Below are 23,271 nucleotides of genomic sequence, written 5' to 3' on the forward strand. Positions count from 1 at the left end.
TTATTAATATAGTGTTGGCGAAAAACCACGTCAATAGTTTGGTACTTTCATTGAGAGCAAATTAGTGTTTCATCAAAATCTCAGTCGATTCTCATCATGGTGCTCACTCGCTCAATGCACGATAATGAGATAGAATACCCTAATGGGCTGGAGGCCCATCATACCGTTGTTTTGAACGAGCGTGGCCCTGAGATCCAACAATGTTCGGGAAAGCAACCGACGGGTCATGGCAACACTGTGTAGAGTCCCAGAATTTTACTTAGCTAGTTAGATAGTAGTAGTAGTAGTAGTTATAGTATGATAGTTACTGTGGATTTTGGTTCAAGCCGGGACTTAGTTGAACACTTGTAGCAACACTTATAGATTTTATAAGTTTAACCTATAGTTTAAGAATATTAATTATAACATAAGGTTTGATTAATATAGTTGATTATAAAGATGTCATTTATTATACTATAATGTTTAGATAGAATTAATAAGATCACGACACTTGTCATGTGTATATTTATTTAAGGATTTAATTATAGTTTAAATAAAAGAAAGTTCAAGAAAGCTCTAGAATCTTCCAAGACCATTAACAGCATGATATTTGTCACAATCTTGTTTATTTGAGAATTTAAGCATTTTAAGTGGATAATTCAAAAATAGAAGTGTCTAGAAGCTCTAGACCCTTCTAGAACTTGCTGGAATCTTGTATTACTCAGTCAAACCTAATTAATCAATTCAAATTATGCTGAAAAAGTGCAATTATGTGTTTAATATATTCATGTATGTCGATATATCGCAACATAGGAGCCGATGTATTGCCACACGGGGAATACGAAAAACACGTCAAATTCGCACAAACGAAACGACGAGCACTCGGGACATAGGGCCAAGCAATATATCGCCTATGATGGGCGATATATCGGCCCTAGGACCATAATTTCAAATGTTGTTGAAACCGAGTTTGATTCATTCCTTAACCTCTTGACTAGCCTCTGAACGTTTTGACTGAGTCTTCAGCACCTATTGAACGAATATTCAAATATTTTTCATTTAATACTCATTATTTTTATTCAAGCTAAAAGGAGATAGTTCACTCCTTGAACTCTATAAATAGGACCTAGTACCCAACCATTTCTCTCATTCTTCAAGCTGTGTTCAGAGCCTTCAAGCTGCTAGGGTTACTATAGAGTGATAAACACTTGGGTTGGGATAAAAGCTTTGTCATCTTATGCTTTATAAACACTTGGGAAGTGAGATAAATAGTGTGTTTTCAATATCAATGTGTAGTTCGGTTCTAGTACATTCAAAGGTATTCCTAATCTTAAGTTCATCTATGTATGGTTCCTTAGTTTCCTTTAGTTTTCTTTACTCAAATCTTAACTCGTTGTTTCCATTCTTGGTTAGGTATTCAAGTTCTTTGAACTTAAGGTTTCTTTTCGGTAAGTCTCCTCTTGGTGGTTTACTTCATTTCTTTATCATCTCTTTCTTTAGAATTACTCACATTCTTATTGTTGGTTTTAAGAGTGTTCCAAATCCCGTCCTTGTTCTCATAAATCCCGGTATTGGTAAGGAAAATAGGATAGATCTTGTATGTTTTTTATATGTTTATGATATATGAATGGTATGTTTTTAGTTGTTTTAGTATATGATTGTTTAGATAACAATCACATAAATTGTTTAGATAACAAGTCCCAATAAATTATTCCTTGGGCATATGATTGTTTAGATAATGAGCCCCATAAATTTATATGACTTGTTTAGATAACTAAGCCCCGTAAATTTATTGGCATATGATTGCTTAGCTAGCAAGCCCCAAGAAGTATGATGGCCATGATAATGCATGTGTTTATAGTCATATGTTTTGTAGTCTTATGTTTATGTTTTAGGATATATGTGCTAGTAGATTTTCCTTGCTGGGCATTAGGCTCATTCCTTTATTTTTATGTATGCAGGAAAATAGTTATAGCGGCAGAAGGATTCTTGGCAACTTGGTTTGTGTATTAAGGATGAAGGGATTCGATGGACTGCGTGAACGATTCGAGGACGACGTCATTTTTAGTCTCTTTAAATTATGTTTTTATGTGTTTTCCGCATTTAGTTTGTAAACAATTTCCTTTAGTTTAAAGTTATGTTTTATGTTAAAACAAAGGGATCACATACCCCGCATTTTGTATTTCAATATTTACTTTGGATTTTTAATAAAGTTGCGAACATTTCTTATGTATGTTTTCTAAAAAAAAGTAGCTAAGTCTAGTAGTTTTAATGGTCCAAGGTCTTAGAATTAGTTGGGTCATTACACACTGGGAGTTCGGCGTCATTACCACCGAATCCAAATCCAGACTACCTAACTGCCGTCGAATTGGAAAACATGCAATTGAGAAGTCATCTCGCTAAGGCAAACAGACAGATTGAGGAGGTTTTGGCTCAGTTACCCCCTCTTACAACTGACGTTAATGTCGGAAAGAGGCAAAGTGGGTCTCACAAGTCTCATAGGAATAATCGATCCAAACCAAGTTGATCATTCATAACTGCCACCCCAAGTTATGTACCTACAGGGCGATATCGCCAGAATGCTCAACCTAGTGGCCCTCATAGGGATCATCAACATGTCAGTCGGTCGATTAGAACCGCAACCCCAAGTTCGGTGCCTCCTTCATAGGTCCCTAGAAATGCCCATGGAAATCCACGAGGAGGGGCTGGGATAGGCTCACAAAGACAAAATGTTCCAACAAACCCTCCTACGTCACGATCGGATCCTCAGGCACAGAGAGCTAAAGACAATGGAGTAGACTATAGGCGGACTAATTTAGTCCACCTTGATGGAACAAGGATTGCCTCACCAATAAGGCATCCCCTGTCACCTAAAAGAGATCCGACGTCACCTCTTCCTACACGGGACATTCCAGCTTATGGAGACAATAGGAGAAATCATCCCCCATCTGCCAATACTTACATCCCACGGACACGTGTTGAAAATTCGGATCCTCAGCCCCAACCGTGAGCTGTAAGCTTTGTAAATGGGAGTTACTGGACCGAAATTCATCGTAGTGGTAGGTCCGAGGGCGACCTAAGAAATCACTTGAGTTTAGCACAGAGCCCTCGATACAATCCACAGCCTGATTTCCGCGATAGTCTGAATTCCCAGAGGAGGAATCCAGCTCAGAATGAAAATGTTAGTTATACTCGACAAGAGGGAGGTCCGTCCATAGTATGCGATAATGGGAATAATGCCCCACAAAACCAAGCTCGATCTTGGAGGGACAATAACCCATCAAATGCATATGATAGGATGGGAGCTGTCGAACAAGCCCCAGGTAACCTAGGGACCAAAGACCAAACCCTCGAGAGACTAGCTCTGATGGACGAGAAAATGAAGAGGCTTTTATCTGGAAAAGACAAAGATGATTGCGACTCAGAGGATGAGCTCGAGCGTTGTGCTCCAAATATTGCAATGGCCACATATCCGATAGGCTTCAGAATGCCACACTTATCAAAATTTGATGGAGATGGAGATCCATCAGACCACCTCGAAATGCTTAACACCATGATGATAGCCCACAATGTCGGGCTCGATCTAAGGTATATTTTATTCCTTGCAACTCTGGTCAGGCCAGCCAGGCAGTAGTTTAAGCAATATAAGAGGCATTCCATAAGCTCGTGGAATTTTTTTTCTTCTGATTTCAAAAAAGCATTTCGAGCTTCACAGGCAGCACAGGTTGATACTGATTCACTGGCCAACATAAAGCAGCAACCTAGTGAGACATTGAAGGCATATCTAAGTAGGTTTGCCAATGTTGCTGCATGAGCTAGGGGTGCTGATGAAAGCTCCAAGCTCATGGCACCGAGGACAGGAATCCTCATTAGGGGCGACCTGTGGCAAGAATTATAGAGAAAAGGAGTTAAGAGTGTGGATGAATTCTTGGCCTGAGCTCAAGAGTGGATTAACCTAGCGGAGGCACGAGCTTCCGTCGCGGGAACCAGCCAGACCTCCGTCCAGCCCGTTGGAGCAATAACGAACGGTGCAGCTAAGGCTCAAACCGTTACCCAGAATAACCAAGGGGGAAATAACAAAAGGAAGGGAAATGGAGAGGGCGACCAGAGTGGGACGAAGAATAATAATTCTGGGGAGAAATTCAAACCTATTTACACTACTTATACCGACCTAACAGACACTAGGGAGAGCATCTTCCTGGAAAATTCTACTCACCTTCCATGGAAGAAGCCAGAGTCATTGAAGAACCAGAGGGTGAAGAGAGATTCTTCAAAGTTTTGTCAATTCCATAATGACATCGGGCATAACACTGATGACTATCGACAACTGAAGGATGAGATTGAAACTCTCATTAGAGCAAGACCTTTGGCCCAGTACACTCGAAATCGGGTGGTGCCTAATTAGCCCATCAGTCCCCGAAGCTCCAGTAAGTCAAACTGGAGCCCAAGCAAATCAGTTCGACCCTCCTTCGATAGTAGGGGAGATATAACTACCATTTTGGGAGGACCTCATTTGGCAGACACGAGCATCAGGGCCCAGAAGAGGTACATTAACAAATTGAAGTCCCATAACGAAGTGGAGTTCATCTCGGAGCAGCGATTATCGAAACAATAATGATTGGAAAAGCAACCAATCATTTTCACAGAAGAGGATGCTAGCCACGTCCAATTCCCACATAATGATCCATTGGTCACAGCCGTTCAGCTTGCCAACCGGAGGGTCTGGAGGACACTAGTAGATAACGAAAGTTCTGTGAATCTACTTTTCAGGTCCACCTTGGAAAAAATGGGGCTGTTTGTAACAGATTTGAAGGCGACCTCAATGACTCCGTATGGATTTTCTGGTGAAGGGTCGGCAGCCATCGGGACGATCGGATTGGTAGTGACACTGGGAGAAGACTCGTGAACTATTGCCAAGTTACTTGAGTTTGTGGTAATCGATTGTCTAGCTGCATACAATGCGATTTTGGGCCGACCTGCATTGATGGCGTTTGAAGCCATAACCTCTATTGACGCGGTTCTTCGCCAATAGGTAATTATACGAATAAGTAGGATGGATTAGTGCTAATTGGTGAACCGTAATATGAAAATAGCTAAATTATAGACTTGAGAAGTTAATATCATGGGAAGGTGATCATTCCTTTCTTTTTAAGTGGTTCAAAGGTTAAAATCCCTCTAGTCCACCAGTCGATATTATTGATATCTCTTGGCTATTTCTTACAGAGTATTTCTTTACAAAAAAATCCCAACCCCTTACACTGCCCAGGATCTTGGTATTTATAGGAAGAGGATACCTGGGTTGGCAATGGGGTCATCCCGTGATCTCTTTACCCTTCACGTCATCTCTGTGACACTGATGATTAATTCCTAAAACCTTACAGTGAAGTGTGGTCTAATCAATAGGTAAGGAGGGATAATGGGCCGCATGGCCCAAATCAGGCGTGGGATGTCTGAACACACACGTTTATAATGCGCGTCCGAGAATTCAGGAATGGAATAGACACGTGGTGTCTGATATATGCACGTTTGTTTTGTGTGATTTACTTTACAAGGATTCGGGTGTCAGATCTCTGCCGCATCACGAGCTCAACGTAGCGCCAGCTCGTGACATCCATACTGCTGACCCGCTGCCTCCGAGTAGCAGTTAACTCTCTAATCAGCTCGGGTTGGACAGATGGAAGCTCGTAACAACAGCTCCGGGTGGATGATTTACAAGTGGCGGATCGAATTAGGCCCTTTTCCAGCTCGCCAATAGTGCGCGGATGTTTAGGGTGTACATTTTCCCCCCAAGCCCCTGCTCGTGACCCAAGACGTCATCTGTGACCTTCACAGCAGGGGCTTTTAAGTTTCCCTTTTGACTCCTCATGTCCCGCCCACTGCGCGAGTATCGGACACGTGGAGCGTCGTGGTTGGCGATTGTTAGGCTTCCGAGAATTGCATTAAATGGCCTAGCCTGCCTTCGGCCATCGTTTTGCCTCTCGAGTTATGACCCTCGTGTCTCGCATTAATTTGATCGAACGGTCCTCATTCCTTTGTCTCTTACGTATATATAAGGTTGGCCATCTTCCGTGTTAGCCACCCTTTATTTGAAATTTTTTCCTCATTTTCTCTCTTTTTTAGTCTCAGAAGTTTTTCTTCTTCCGGTTATCATCCTAGAGATCCCTATGCTCCTGCCACAAGAGTTTCTTCGTCAGTCCAGCTTTAAAGGCTCAATCAGGACTCCGATTCCTACGCTTTTTGCGACTTTCACACGGAAAAAACACTGTAAGTCCTCTGCCTGTTGCATGTTTTGGTCTTTCCGTTTCTCTGTTAGGTAAACTTCTTTCTTAGTCGCACATTGTAGGTTGTTTTTGGCTAGTTTCTGGTGCAGAGGTTTTAATCCTAGGGATATCGACTATATGAGAACATGTCTAGGAATGTGATGTTTAGGACAAGATAATTTCTGGGTAATTATTCTGGGTAGCTTTAGGGAATGCCTATTTGGAAAGGGGAAGGTGAGAGGTTTCTAGGGTGCAAAACTGGGTAACTTAGGGGTCACGCTTCCTAGGCGGTTTTTCTTTTTAAAACTTTCCCTCCAATGTCCTAACCCTCCTGACACACAAATCCCGAGAAATCGGGGATCCATTGGAAACGTGGGCGCGTGACCATGGCAACGCGTGGCTTCACACACCGCGGGCTGAGATTACCTCAACCCGTGTTTGAAAATCATTTCTCGCGCTATATTCCCTTCTATTTTTAGGTCGCCTATTTAAACTTTTCTTCATTCTTGTTCGTTAGGCGACCAGATGGGGCCCAGGAAGAACATACCCAAGAAGAGCACGGCTGGCTCGTCATCCCAGCAGGCCAGCAAGGGGAAAGGGAATGTTGTGGACTCTCCCATCCCCCACTTTGGTCCCACAGTGGAGAAAGAGGTCGAGGTGGGACCTGATGCTTTCTTCAAGGCAGAGAAGATAGTCTCGAAGATTATGACCCAAGGGAGGGTCAACAAGATCTTGCTATCCCATAACATCGAAATTGGGACAGGCGCTCTTGTTTCCCGACCTCCCCTCGAGGGCGAGAGGAGTTGCACGCCTCTCGACGAGGAGTTCGTAGCTTGGAGCGATGAACACCTCAAGGCCGGGGCCTTCCTACCCCTGGACCAATACTTCGCAGATTTTCTGAATTACGTGAAGCTGGCTCCCTTCCAACTTCCCCCTAACTCCTACAGTCTGCTAGCGGGGCTTAGGTACCTCTTCCTGAGGCACAAGTGGGAGGTCCCTACACCAGCGGACATCCTTTTCTTCTTCTGCCTCAAAGCCAGCCCGGATCAACGGGGGCGAGGTGACGGGTTCTACTATTTGACCCGTTTTCCCAACTCTCCTGCAGTCATCGAGCTGCCCAGCCACCCCAATGACTTCAAGGACCAGTTCTTCATGTCGACGGGGTTTCGCAACTGTGAATACCACTACTTTTACCGTCCTCGTAAGTTCTCTCTATTCTCAGCTTGCAAAATCACCACATTGCTCTATTTCTTTTCACGCGTATTGACTTGAACATCATCGTGCATCCATTTTTGCGAGGACGGCCAAATCGGTGAGGGGGTCAATACGAAACCTTGGCGGGGCTCCCACCAAGTGAAAAAGACTACCGCCAGCTCATATCTAATGAGACAATGTTGGCATGTAAGTTAATTTCTCTGGGCCAGACTCTGGCCTTGAGGAGGTCGCGGGCTATTCCAGTAGCTCACGAGCTGGTGCCTATCCCCGAGGGGGATGCTGCGGACAGTGACGAGCAGGACGAGGAAGATGAGGTGCCCCTCGTGTGACAAAAGCGGGCCCTCGAGGCTGCTCAGGGCCTCGACGCGGATCAGAGTCAGTCTGGGGCAAGGTAACCCATAACTGTTTAGGGACTTAAACAGGGCTGTCGCAGACCTAAGGCTTGCTAGGTTTAACCCAAGCCAGCTCGTACATCGTCATCGAGATGACCCAGACCTTAGCATAACCCTACTCCAGTGTGTAGATCAACTAGTGTTGCGCCATGATATGGGCTGCCCTAGGGGCACTGTAGTAGTAGACAACACCCTGGCTTTTAGGTCAGCCTTTTTTGAGGAGTACGGGACCAACCTTAGGTCGTGGCCCTCCCTTCTGGAGGGTGTAGTCGCTCCAGGGCTTAGGCAGTATGTAGAGGAGTCCAGTCCTGAGGCGGATCCAGACCCAGAGCCCCCTCTCATTCGCGAAGTTATAAACTTAGACTCCCCCATAGAAGCTCCGAGGCCGGAGGACGTGGCAATAGATTCCTCCTCTAGCTCGGAGGGTAGGACCTTTTCAATACACCTTTAGACTTTTCTTGTAATGAAGTAACCTTACATGTATACTAACGCTCCCTTCTTTTCTATTTCAGGCGAAGAGATGGCCCAACCCGGAGACAACGTCCTGCGGTCCATCTTCCAGAGGGGAATCCTCCCTCCGGATCGTCTGGGCCACTGGTCAAGAAACCCCGACTGACCAAGAAGACTCCTCCCCTAAGGACCACCTCCAAGTCTCCCGCTAAGGGGAGGAGCAAGGTCTATGCAGCCGTAGAGAACATGCTCCCACCTCCCCAGCGACCTCTAGTCCCTACTCGGGAACAAGAGGCACCAGCTGGAACCCCGCCAGCTCCCACTCCCACCGTACGTATCCCGGTTAACAACCAGGCCCTGGAGAAAATCCCCGAGGCCTTCCGAGGGACGGTTTACGAGACCGCGAGCTATATGGTGGATCATTACTACAATGCCACTCCGAGGGACTTGCGGGAGATTGAGACGAGGAGCCTCGAGAATGTTATGGAGTCTTCGCTAGGGATGACCCTCACGGTAAGTTTATTTAGTTAACTTTCTTTGTTTTCTTCCCAGCACATGCTTCTTTGCTTTCTTTCCAGCACATGCCTTACTATCTATGTCTTTGCAGGCGGCTTTGGACCTACACTGTATCATAGCTCGGTCCAGGATTGACGAGATCAGGGGCGAGTTCCAGACTGCTCAAGCCGCTCTCGTGTCTGCACAACAGCAAGAGCAAAATGCCAAGGTTGCCCTGACGGCTGCCAAAGAAAGCGAAAAGGCCGCACAGGTCGCCTTGGCCACTGTGAAGGCCGAGCTGGAGGTGGCCAGGGCTAAGAAATTGGAGGCCGAGGCTGCACAGGTCGCCTTGGCCGCTGCGAAGACCGAGCTCAAGTAGGCCAAGGCTAAGCAGTTGGAGGCCGAGGCCACCACCGTGGCAGAGAAGGTGTCTTCCAACTCCTCCATGGAGGCCATGCTCTATCACTGCTGGGCCTTCAACCAGGATGGCGACTTCTCCTTCCTGTCGCCTGAGGTGTGGGAGCCATTCCTCGAGAAGTTCAAGGCCCACCTTCAACAGGAGCCGCCTTCTGAGACTGGGGGGACTTCCGCTGCTGGCGAGCAGAAGACCGAAGGGGTGACTTCATCGGAGCGGCCTGGGGGGGCCTAGGACTTCTGTATTCTTTATTTACTTGTAATCTTTTACCACGAGGTTTTTCCTCCTCGAGACAATTGGTTTCATTTCAATATATTTTTATTATTATTTGCGTTAGTTTATTGACTTTTTCTTCGAAACCACAAAGCACTGCCAATCAATTTCAACTAACTTCTAAGTTTTTAGGGCCTGGTTGTATCCAGGACGGTTAACTTTAAAAACTTAGTCCACGTTAATTGTTATTGATACCTCGTGCTTTTTAAGAAAAACATCGATTAACCAATTTGAATCAACTTCTAAGTTTTAGGGCTTGGTTGTATCCAGGACATTGATTTTAAAAACTTAGTTCGCGTTAATTTTTTATTGATACCTCGTGCTTTTTTAAGAAAAAACATCGATTAACCAATTTGAATTAACTTCTAAGTTTTAGGACCTGGTTGTATCCATGACATTGATTTTAAAAACTTAGTTTGCGTTAATTTTTTATTGATACCTTGTGCTTTTAAGAAAAACATCGATTAACCAATTTGAATTAACTTATAAGTTTTAGGATCTGGTTGTATCCAGGACATTGATTTTAAAAACTTAGTTCGCGTTAATTTTTTATTGATACCTCGTGCTTTTTAAGAAAAACATCGATTAACCAATTTGAATTAACTTCTAAGTTTTCAGACCTGGTTGTATCTAGGACATTGATTTTAAAAACTTAATTCGTGTTAGTTTTATCGAGACCTCGCGCTTTTTTTAAAAAAAACCACTGGTTAGTCAATTTAAACCAACTTCTAAGTTTCAGGACCTCGTTGTATCCATGATATATATGCCCCCCAAGTAACCAGAAAGGGAACTTTCTTGGTTACTTGGAACACGCTCTTCTAACACTACACGCACACAGAAACATACAATGATATACGAGGGATGTACTTCTCATTTTTTCATAAAATAGGGCGGCATTCATAATTAAGCCTTACAAAAGTATGACTATTGATAATATTTCTTTAGGTGTGTAGCGTTCCATGTCCATGGGACTACTTCTCCATTAGGTCGAGCTAGTTTAAAGGTCCCTTCCTTCACAACCTCTATTATCTGATAGGGTCCTTCCCAGTTTGGTCCCAACACTCCATCCTTAGGATCCTTACCGGCTAAGAAGACTCTTCGGAGCACCAGGTCGCCTAAGTTAAAGATACGTCTCTTGACCTTTGAGTTGAAATAACGAGTGATCTTTTATTGATAATGTGCAAGCTGCAGCTGCGAAGCTTCTTATTTTTCGTCAATTAGGTCGAGGGATGCGCTGAGCAGTTTGTCGTTCTAGTCTTGGTCAAACGCCTGGACTCTATGCGAGGCTATCTTTGTTTCGACAGGAAGGACGCCTCTCTCCTGAAAGTCAAGGAGAAAGGAGTGTGACCCGTCGAAGTTCGGTGTGAGGTCCGGTATGCCCACAACACCTAGGGGAGCTGTTCAGGCCAAACTCCCTTGGCTTCATCCAACCTCTTCTTAAGGCTCGCTTTTAGTGTCTTGTTCACAGCCTCGACCTGTCCATTAGCCTGGGGGTAGGCCATGGAGGAAACACTTTTAATTATGCCGTGCCTCTCGCAGAATTTGGTGAAGAGGTCGCTATCGAACTGGGTTCCATTATCCAACAATATCTTCTTTGGCAGCCCGAATCGACAGACAATATTCTTAACCACAAAGTCGAGGACCCTCTTTGATGTAATCGTCGCCAGGGGCTCCGCTTCTGCCCATTTTGTGAAGTAGTCAATAGCCACCACCGCATAGCGAACTCCTCTTCCCGTGGGCAGGCACCAACTAAATCAATTCCCCAGACCGCGAATGGCCACGGGGACGAGATCATCTTCAGCTCGACTGGAGGGGCTCGGGCGACCGTGGCGAACCGCTGGCACTTGTTGCATTTTTGGACATAAGAAATCGAATCCTTCGACAGAGTGGGCCAATAATATCCTTGCCTTAATATCTTCAAGGCCAGGTTTTGCTCCCCAGCGTGATCTCCACAAAATCCCTCATGCATCTCTCGCATAATAGTTTTCGCTTCGCCTGGCAGAACACATCGCAGAAGAGGTAAAGAAAGACCACGCTGGTACAACATCCCGTCTACCATTTCATACCTTGGAGCTTGGTAAAGTACCCTCCTTGCGTCGTTTCGCTCTTCAGGTAACTTTCTTATTGTGAGGTACTCGACTATGGGAGTCATCCAGGTCGGCCTGGTGTCGATCATTTTGACCTCCCTCCCGGCTTCCTCTATGCTTGGCCTGTCTAAGAAGTCCACCGGTACCAGGCCCAAGGTTTTGGCCTCTCTGGAGGTGGCGAGCTTTGCTAAGGCCTCAACATTGGCATTCTGCCCCCGAGGTATCTATTCAACTAGGCTGTGCTCAAATGCGGACAACTCCTTCTTTACCTTGGCCAGGTAGGCCACCACCTTGGTTCCCCGCGCTTGGTATTCTCCTGACACCTGGTTTACCACGAGCTGGGAATCGCTATAGCACTGGATGGAGCTGGCCTTCAACTCCTGGGCCACCTTTAGCCCAGCCAATAAAGCTTCGTATTCGGCCTCGTTGTTGGATGCCTCGAATCCGAATCGCAACATGGAGTGGAAACAATGTCCCTCCGGGGATATCAAGATGATTCCAGCTCCAGATCCATTCTCGTTGGATGAGTTGTCCACAAAGACTTTCCATGAGGCTCGTACCGACTCTTCCATTGGTTCCTCTTGGAATCCCGTGCACTCTGCTACAAAATCAGCCAGAGCTTGGCTTTTGATCACAGTTCGTGGCACGTACAGTATCTCGAATTGGTTGAGCTCGATAGCCCACTTCAAAAGATGCCCCGATGCCTCAGGTTTCTGCAAAACCTGCCTTAAAGGTTGATCGGTTATGACGTGGATTGAATGGGACTGGAAATACGGCCTGAGCTTTCTGGAGGCCGTGATAAGGTAGAACGCCATCTTTTCCATCATCGGATATCTAGACTCGGCTCCGAGAAGCCTCTTGCTAATGTAGTAGATCAGCTTCTGAGATCGGTCCTCCTCACGAAGCAGCACGGCGCTGCTGCATCTTCCGTTACAGCTAGGTAAAGAAAAAGAGGTTCTCCTGCTGTGGGCTTAGATAACACGGGTGGCTCAGCTAAATGTGCTTTTAGGTCAAGGTAGGCACACTCACATTCATCGGTCCACTCAAATTTTTTATTTCCCCGAAGCAGGTTATAGAATGGCATACACTTATCGGTTGATTTGGAAATGAACCGATTAAGGGCTGCCACCCTTCCTGTTAGACTTTGGACGTCTTTTCGCGACCGGGGTGATGGCATCTCAAGTAGCGACCTAATTTTATCGGGGTTTGCCTCTATTCCTCTGGTGTTGACTATGAAACCCAGAATTTTCCTTGACGCAACCCCGAAGGTACACTTTTGGGGACTCAGTCTCATGCCGTACTATCTTAAAATTGTAAAACATTCCTTCAGATCGGGGACATGGTTATCAACAGTTTTTTACTTGACCAACATGTCATCAACATACACTTCCATGTTTCTCCCGATCTGATTAATAAACATCCTGTTGACCAATCTCTGGTATGTAGCTCTTGCATTTTTCAGCCCGAAGGGCATGACCTTGTAACAATAAACATTAGTTGGGGTCATGAAGCTAGTGTGTTCCTGGTCCGCAGGGTTCATGGAGATCTGGTTATAGCTCGAGTATGCATCCATAAAAGACATGAGCTCATGTCCCGCAGTGGCATCTACCAATTGATCAATCCTTGGTAAGGGGAAGCAATCTTTGGGGCAGGCTTTATTCAGATCGGAAAAGTCGATGCAGGTCCGCCACTTCCCGTTGGGCTTCGGGACCAAAACAGGATTGACGACCCAGATCGGGTATTTTGCCTCGCGAATAAAGCCGCACTTTAAAAGTCGAGCTACTTCCTCTTCTAGGGCCTCAGCTCGGGTCGTGCCCAGGCGCCTTTGTTTCTAGGACTTCGCAGGCACATTCTTGTCCAAGTTGAGGGTGTGCATGATGACGCTTGGGCTGATCCCTATCATGTCTTCATGGGACCAGGCGAACACATCTAGATTCTCTTGTAGGAATCTTAGCAGCTCCACCTTCCTCTCATTACACAGGTTTTTCCCGAGCTTTACCACCTTCGAGGGGTCTTTCGGATTGATGTTCACCTTTTCAAGTTCTTCGATGGCCTGGAGCTCGGGTCTATCTTCGCCTATCCTAGGGTCGATATCATCATTCATGGTGATACCCTCCCCATGGGTTTCTTGAGGTTTTTCTATCTCAGGAATAGGTCCTACCTCCTGAGATTCCTCATTCCCGCTTTGAATGGTCATCGTTTCCTGCCCGGGTCGTGATTTTCCCTTCATGGAAATGCTATAGCATTCCCTGGCAGCGAGTTGATCACCTTGGGCTGTACATATCCCTGTAGAGGAGGGGAATTTGACTGGGAGATGGCGGATAGAGGTTATGGCCTCAAATGCCATCAACGTAGGTCGGCCCAGAATAGCGTTGTAGGCGGTGGGACAATCGATAACCACGAATTCGAGGAGCTTAGAGATAGTTCGGGGCCCCTCTCCCAAGGTTATTACTAGCTCGATTATTCCTATCGCTGCCGACCCTTCTCCAGAAAATCCATACAGCATCATGGAGGTGGCCTTCAGCTCGGTGACAGACAATCCCATTTTCTCCAGCGTAGATCGAAACAGTAGGTTCACCGAACTCCCATTATCGACTAGTATCCTCCTAACTCTCCGGTTGGCGAGTTGGGCAGTTATGACTAGAGGATCGTTATGGAAGAACTGGACTTGACTAGCATCCTCCTCGGTAAAAATGATTGGTTGCCTCTCCAATTGTTGCTGTTTGGGTAGATGCTGCTCCGAGACGAATTCCACTCCGTTATGAGCCTTCAACTCATTGATATATCTCTTCTGGGCACCTCTACTCGTGTCGGCCAAATGGGGGCCTCCGGAGATTGTGGATATCTCTCCTCCTATTATAGGAGGAGGGGTATCCTGACTAATCCGGGGCTTGGGCTGATTTACCGGAGCTTCCGGGGCTGGCTGACTAGTAGGAACTCGTTTCCGTGCATATTGAGCCAAAGGTCTGGCTCTGATGAGTGTCTCGATCTCATCCTTCAAATGCCTACAATCGTCAGTGTTGTGGCTAATGTCATTGTGGAATCGACAGAACTTGGAAGGGTCCCTCTTAGCCTTTTGGTGTTTCAAAGGCTCCAGTTTTTTCCAGGGGAGGCAGGCAGAGTTTGCTAGGAAAATGTGTTCCTTAGTGTTTGTGAGCTCGGTATAAGCTGCGTAGACTGGCTTAAATTTTTCCATGGGCTTGTTCTTCTTCGGACCGTGCTGGCCGCCCTCTCTGCTCCCTTTTCTCTTACCTCCACCCCTTGGTTATTCTATGCAATGGTTTGAGTCATTTTTACGACATCCGTTTCCACTCCAATGGGTTGATCAAGGGTTTGGCTGGTTCCCGCGATCAACGCTCGCGCCTTTTCCAGGTTTATCCATTCCTGGGCCTTACTAAGGAATTCATCCACGGTGCTGATACCTCTTCTCTGTATCTCTTTCCATAGCCCGCCTCCATCAAGGATTCCAGTCCTCAAGGCTATATGCTTGGAACTATCGTCTGCGTCCCTGGCTCGAGCCGCGCCATTTGCGAACCTGCCCAGGTAAGCTTTCAAAGGTTCCCTGAGCTGTTGCTTCAAGTTCGCCAAGGTGTCAGCTTTGATGCGGGCAGCTTGAGAAGCTCAGAATGCCCTCTTGAAGTCAGTAGAAAAATTCTTCCACGAGCTGATGGAATGCTTTTTACACTGCTTGAACCATTGCCTAGCTGGCCCAGTCAAGGTGGAAGGGAATATCAAACACCTCAGCTCGGGGCCTATATTATGGGCCATCATCAGGGTGTTGAACATACCCAAATGATCTGACGGGTCTCCATCTCCATCGAACTTAGACAGGTGGGGCATCTGGAAACCCGGCGAGTACGTTGTGGCTGCTACGTTGGGGGTGAAAAGCTCAAGTTCGTCCCCAGAGTCATACTCGTCTTTCTCCTTTTCTGACAAGAGCTTCTTCATCAACTCCTCCATCTGAGCTAAACGCTCTAGGGTTTGATCCTTAATCCCTTGGTTGTTCTGAGGCTATTCAATAGCTCCAGTTCCATTGTACGCGTTGGGTGAATTATTGTCCCTCCAAGCTTGAGCTTGGTTAGGTGGGACATTCCCATTGTCACGTACTTCGGAAAGACCATCCCCTCGGTGAGCATGACTTCCATTTCTAGCCGGATCCCCCCTCTGCGAGTTGAGGCAATCTCAAAGGTCAGCCATCAAGGTGGCCCGAGGGCTTTGCGTCGAACTCAAGCGATTACGCAGGTCTTCACCGGATCTGCCACTTCGGTGGCTCCCGGTCCAGTAGCTCCCGTTGGAAAAGCTTGGAGCCCGCTGCTGGGGGTGAGTATCTGGGACCTCCCCGCGTGCTCGGTTGCGATGGGAAGGACCGACAGGGGGAGGATTTCTTCTGCTACTCCCGTGTGTTGGAATTTCTCAAACTAGACGGGGAGGAGATGGGTATCTTATCGGCGATGGGGGATGCCTAACTGGTGACGCGATCCTAGTCCCATCCAGGTGGATCAAATTAGCTCGTGGCCGTTCTACTTCAATCATCTCCAGCATCCTGCGCTCGGCGGTCAGACCGCGGCATGGGAGGGCTGGCTAGAGCAGGCTGTCTTCGTAAGCTTTCCCCGGATCTCCTCCACGAGCTGCCACGAGCCCTTCTAGGCGCGTTCGACAGTGGAATCAAGCTAGGAGTCGAGGTTCGAACTGATCAGCCGAATTGCTGATTGGCCCTGGGAAACTCCTCAAACATAGTTTCCTGGTTGTGGTGTGAAGTGGGGACAGAACTCGGGGTTGAGGTTCTGACTGATCGACTGGGTCTGAGCCGATTATCCCTGCGGGACTTGTGAGTCCCACTTTGCCTCTTTCCGACGTTAACGTCGGTTGTATGAGGGGGCAGCCGGGCCAAGACTTCTTCGATTTGCTTACTTGCTCTGGATAGCTGACTCCTCAACTGTATGTTCTCCATAACTACCACCGTCAGGAAACTCGGGTTCGAATTTGGCGGTCGGGGCGCCAAACTCCCAAAGTCGTCTTGGCCCATCGGCTGCTTTCCCGATCTCTGCTGGATCTCGGGGTTTTGTTCATCGAATATGGTGGCATGGTGGGCCTCCTGCCCATCATGTTGATCCGCCTCATTACCATGTCTCGAACAGTAACCACCATGATCAGGTTTTTGCAATAGCACCAATCTAAATCCTCTCAATGAAAGCACCAAACTGTTGACGCAGTTCTTCACCAACAGGTAATTATACGAATAAGTAGGATGGATTAGTGCTAATTGGTGAACCGTAATATGAAAATAGCTAAATTATAGACTTGAGAAGTTAATATCATGGGAAGGTGATCACTCCTTTCTTTTTAGGTGGTTCGAAGGTTAAAATCCTTCTAGTCCACCAGTCGATATTATTGATATCTCTTGGCTATTTCTTACAGAGTATTTCTTTACAAAAAAATCCCAACCCCTTGCACTGCCCAGGATCTTGGTATTTATAAGAAGAGGATACATGAGTTGGCAATGGGGTCATCCTGTGATCTCTTTACCCTTTACGTCATCTCTGTGACACTGATGATTAATTCCTAAAACCTTACAGTGAAGTGTGGTCTAATCAATAGGTAAGGAGGGATAATGGGCCGCATGGCCCAAATCAGGCGTGGGATGTCTGAACATGCACGTTTATACTGTGCGTTCGAGAATTCAGGAATGGAATAGACACGTGATGTCTGATATATACACGTTTGTTTTCGTGATTGACTTTACAAGGATTCGGGTGTCAGAACTCTTCCGCATCACGAGCTCAATGTAGCGCCAGCTCGTGACATCCATACTACTGACCCACTGCCTCCGAGTAGCAGTTAACTCTCTAATCAACTCGAGCTAGATAGATGGAAGCCCGTAACAACAGCTCCGGGTGGACGATTTACACGTGGCAGATCGAATTAGGCCATTTTCTAGCTCGCCAATAGTGCGTGGATGTTTAGGGCGTACAACCTCTATCCGCCACCTAGCAATAAAATTCCCCTCAGCTGCGGGAATATGCACCATCAGTGGTGATCAGCTCACTGCCAGAGAATGCTATAGCATTTCTATGAAGGGAAAATCACAACCCGAGCAGCAAGCAATGGTCATAAATGACGGAAGTGATGAGTCCCAGGAAGTAAAAGTTACTTGAGGGACAGAAGAACCTTAGCAAAAAGAGGATAGTGACGTTGTAACACCCTGGATAGCCAAGACCATTACACTGTGTGATTATAAAGGTGCAAGACTTGCTAATCAAGTCATATAGTTGAAAATGTGGTCCTAAAGTCATAATTAGGCAAAGATTAAAAGGTTTTAGTCATAAACAGATAATTTCCATATAAAATGATTGTTTAGTACATGGGATCCCAAAACAGGGTTTAAAAGACACGTTTACAAAAATTCCAGAAGTCGTAAATAACTCAGGCCACTCTAATGGCAAAATACACATTTTAGGTTTCCGTCCCTGTACAAACCATCGACTGTGGCGGCCGAGCAGCTGACAATGTACACCTCGCCCCCAGATCTCTCCAACTCATGGTTGGTCCAACATATCCTTGTCTTTACCTGCACCATGTAGCACCCGTGAGCCGAGGCCCAATAAGAAAACATAATATTGCAGCGTGATCAATATCAATAATCAAATATTTCACAAGCATAACCAAGTATTCAACAATTCATAAAATTCACCTATCCAATGATAACAAACGACAAATTAACAATTTGTCATCCAAATAATCAACATATCATATTCATCAATTTAACAACAATAATCACATTCATAATCAACAATTTATCACAACCATCAAATGATACTCAGGGTCGGCGCCCTTAGGCTGCACCCTCTGTTTAACCCACTATTTTCGGCTCACTTAGGCCACCCCCAGTGTTGTACCCACTGACTCCAGCCAGCTTAACTGAGCTCAGTGATTAATAAGCTGTCCTCAGCTACCAGTGGCTGAGCCGCGCCCTGTGCGCAAATATTGATTCCGGCACTCTTAGGTCGTTTATCATATGTCCTCGTGGCGTAATACCACCTCATGACATTAAATACAAATATAGGGAACTCTTAGTCCTAGTACAATCACATATCACAATCATACAGTAATGTATACACATATAGGGAACACTTAGTCCCAACTTAACCACCTAACCGAGTGTAGTTTTCTTACCTTAGATCCCGATAGCTTTGATTAGCGAAATTGACCTTCAAGCACGATCCTGTCCGAGCCTTAGCGCACACCTAGTCACAGCCATAAATTAGAACCATCACCAAACTTCAATTCCAAAACCTAGCCTTAGGACCAATCCCGAGCCCTCGGGAAGCCCTAATTCCACCAAACGGAGTGGTGGAATCAAACCCCGAGCCCCCGGGCAAAAACCCTAAGAAATAACCCAAAAATCCCCTTCTGGAGACAGGGTAGCGCTACAACGCCACAAAGTGGGCGCTATAGCGCTACAAACAGAGCCAAAGCACCCAAACAGCCCTGGCCTAGCGCTGTAGCGCCCAAAGGCTAGCGCTATATCGCTAGTTACAGCACCCAACTTCCTAGATTTGTCTCCTTCGAATTTCCTCGAACCAAAACCCACCAAAACTCCTCCAAACCTTAACCATACTCCAAAATGAGGCTACCATCATCTATATCTCACCCCACATGACCCAATAACCCAAAACTTAACCATATGCACCTTTAAACAAATAAAACAAGATTTAACTCCAAGACTTAAGAACTTAACCAGAAAACTAGAACAGCCCAGAAATTCAAGTGTTCAAGCTCAGAATTTCTTACCTCAAGTGGGGAATTAGACCTTGGGCTACCCTTAGTATCCTTCCAGCCTTTAGCTCCTCAATTCTTCAAGCTTAATACCCTAGAATTCCCATCCAAAACTCAATTCAAGCACAACTCATCAAAACCATAAAAACTCAGACTAAACTCTTTAAGCCTTACCTTAATTTGATGGTTAATCGCAGCTAACCCTCTATAACTTCTTCAAGGATCAAGGTTCCAAAGCTTAGCTGTGACTCCCTCTGAATTTACAGCTTCAAATTCCTCTAGAAATGGTGAAGAAATGACCAAACCGAGAGAGAGAAAGAGATATACCACTTACCCTGTTTTTCCTTCTCTTTTCTTTCCTTTAACTTCTAAGACTTTCTACAGCATCCACTAAATCCATAAACCAGTATAACACTTATCTCTAATTTTAAACACCGAAAGACCATATTGCCTTCCCAATTAAAACCTAGCTTTTAAACATTCTAATGGTATTATAGTCATTGCTCCCAATTCCCGCTAATTCTTCAAGTGTCCCTAATAATTACCGCTTACATCCCGACACCTAACTTGTAACGCCCTGGATAGCCAAGACTGCTACACTATGTACTTATAAAGTACAAGACTTGCTAATCAAGCCATTAATTTTAAAAGACGTGTCATTAGTTTAAGTGTTCTAGGGTTAAAAGACATTTTGGCCTCAAAAGATACATCTTATAAATTATAGAAGGTTCACAAAAGGGATCCCCAAAAGATCAGTGTTTAAAAGCTGGTTTGCAAAACTCAACAATTAAAAGTAAGCATTGGCCATACTAAGGCAAAATACAAGATTCTGGTCCTCTTGTCCCTGTAATCTCCTCAACCGTGGCGGCTGAGCGGCTTGCCATGTACATTCACCCTACAGAGCTCTCCAATCAGGGCTGATCGATCTTGCCTTTGCCTTTACCTGCACCACGCAGCACCCGTGAGCCGAGGCCCAGCAAGAAAACAACATACACAACATATACAACAATCTCAAACAGATATTCTAGTAAGCATGTTCAGTTATTTAATCCATAGCATATAAGCATACTCCAACTACACTTAGATTATTCAACAATCTCATCTATAACCAAATACAATATTCAATTTACACAAATACTAGGGCCGACACATTAGGCTGCACCCTCTGTTTAACCCACTGACTCCGGCCCGCTTAAACCGAGCTCAGTGCATAATAAGCTGTCCTCGGATACCAGTGTCCGAGCCGTGCCAATTGCACAAATTAACCGTGGCTCGCTTAGGCCGTCGATTTACAATTTACATGGCATAATACCATTCTTTCAATCATATATATTAGGGATCCCTTAGTCCCCTTCAAATATTCAACCGGGTGTAGTTTTCTTACCTTTAATCTCCACGGTTTTGAATTACGAGCAATACCCCTCAAGCACGATCTGTTCCTGAGCCTAAGCCTTTGTCACCTAGTCACAACCATAGTATAGGGTCTCATTAAAACTCAAGTTAGGGTTTTCAGTCACAAAACTAACTTCCGAGAAAACAAATCCCACCAAGCACGGTGGTGGAATGGTTCCCGAGCTTCCTAAACTTGATCTAAGTCCTTAAAAACCCCAAAAGATCAAGTGGGCAACCAAGGGCTGCAGCCCTTGAAGCTTAGCTGCGGCCCTAGCCTCAAAACAGAACCAAGGTCACCCTGGCAAAGACACGCGCCACGACCCTTGCATGGGCGCCGCGGCGCTCACCCCTGGTCGAGCCTCCTTGGCTCATTTTCAACCTAGGGCCGCAGCGCTCTAGAACAGAGCCACGACCTTTCCTTTCCAACCCAGAAAATCCACCATTTCAAAGCTCAAAACCTTAGCCAAAACCACCCCCAAACTCCCTAACTCAACACCCAACATTACCACAACTAATGCCACACAATTCAACAGAAATTCAGCTAAAAAACCCATAGATATCTCACTTTGAATTCTTAAAATTCTAAGAACATAAACACCTAATTTTAACCAGTCAGAACTCAAATTCAATTCATTAACTCTTGGAGTAAAACTTACCTACTTTATAGAACCCTTCCTCAAGCCAAAACCCATCTGATTCCAAGGATCTTCCAAGCTCAAATCCACCCTAACCATCAATTGAACACACCTCAATAACCCAGTTGAAACTCAAGTTCTAACCACAGAAATAAAGAAATTCATGCTTACCTTAGCCCTGGTTTAATCCTTGATTGTCTACTGAGCTAATCCTCAAAGTTGCTCCTGAGTTCCTCTAGATTTCCAGCAATTCTTCAGCTCTAATTTCCCAATTTTCCTCTGAATGTTTCTTCCCTTGAGAGTGAGAGAGAGAGAGAGAGAGAGTAACCAGCTGAGTATAAAATAAGGTTGGTCTAATTCTTTCTAAAGGCTTCCTAGATTTGTCTTACTTGTTAAGTTAATCCCAAGGCTTGAGGTGCCGGAACCGTCCCCGAGGCCAAAACGGTAAAATCCCCCAATATTCCCGCCTAGACTTCCTAACCTCAAATATATCTCCATATATTTATTTTTATAACCCGATAGTCCAAATCACTACCCGATACCTAAAGTACCCCTGACTTGTCCAAAGTCATATCTTAAGTCCCGCTGTGACTTTTCCCGCTATCTGACCCTTGGATCGTCTCGAGTTGCACTCTATGAACCTGCCCGCATAATAATGTGGTTCTCACATATATCACATAAATATTTCATATTATCACATAATATCATTAATCACATATTCACACATTTAAGTCAATAATATTCATTCTAATCCCATTTATGCCCTCCCGGCACACTAATCAAGGCCCTTAAGCCTTATTAGCGAATTTGGGTCGTTACAACTATCCCCTCCTAATGAGAATTTCGTCCTCGAAATTTACTTGAATAGCTCGGGATACTGATCCCGCATCGCTGTCTCCAACTCCCAGGTTGCTTCCTCAACCTTGCTATTCCTCCATAATACTTTCACTAACAGAATCGTCTTATTCTGTAAGACTTTGTCCTTCCGATCCAAAATCTGAACTGGTCGCTCCTCATAGGACAAATCTGTCTGCAATTCTAAATCCTTGTACTTCAGCACATGTGTTATATTCGAAACATATTTCCGCAACATGGAGACATGGAACATATTATGAACTCCTGACAGTGACGGTGGCAAGGCTAGCTTATAAGCCACCTATTCGATCCTCTCTGGGATCTCAAAAGGTCCAACAAACCGAGGGCTCAACTTGCCCTTCACTCCAAACCTCCTCACACCCCTCAATGGTGAAACTCACAGAAACACGTGGTCCCCAACCTGGAACTCCACGTTCCTACGCTTAGGATCAGCGTAGCTTTTCTGTCTACTTTGCAAAGCAAGCATTCTAGCTCGAATCTTTTCAATAGCCTCATTAGTCTTTTGAACCATGTTTGGCCCCAAATACCTTTTCTCACCCATCTCATCCCAACTTCCTTCCATATAACACCTCATAAGGAGCCACTCCAATCGTGGACTGATAACTGTTGTTAAATGAAAACTCGATCAATGGGAGATACTTACTCCACGAACCCTCGAAGTCAATCACACATGCTCTAAGCATGTCCTCCAATACCTGAATCATCCTCTCAGACTGTCCATCAGTCTGAGGATGAAAATCTATGCTAAACTTTAGCTGAGTCCCCATGGCTCTCTGCAGAGCTCCCCAAAACTTGGAAGTAAAGATAGGGTCTCGATCAGATACAATAGACTTTGGAACCCCATGGAGACGAACTATCTCCCTCACATACAGCTCTGCATACTGTTCCACTGAATACGTCGATCTCATTGGTAGAAAATGAGCTGACTTGGGGTATCTATCCACTATCACCCACACCGAGTCATGAAGTCTAACTGTCCTGGGTAATCCTCCCACGAAATCCATCGTAACATCCTCCCATTTCCAC

The sequence above is a fragment of the Humulus lupulus genome, chromosome 9, assembly GCF_963169125.1.
Source record: "Humulus lupulus chromosome 9, drHumLupu1.1, whole genome shotgun sequence".
In the NCBI taxonomy this organism is placed as follows: Eukaryota; Viridiplantae; Streptophyta; class Magnoliopsida; order Rosales; family Cannabaceae; genus Humulus; species Humulus lupulus.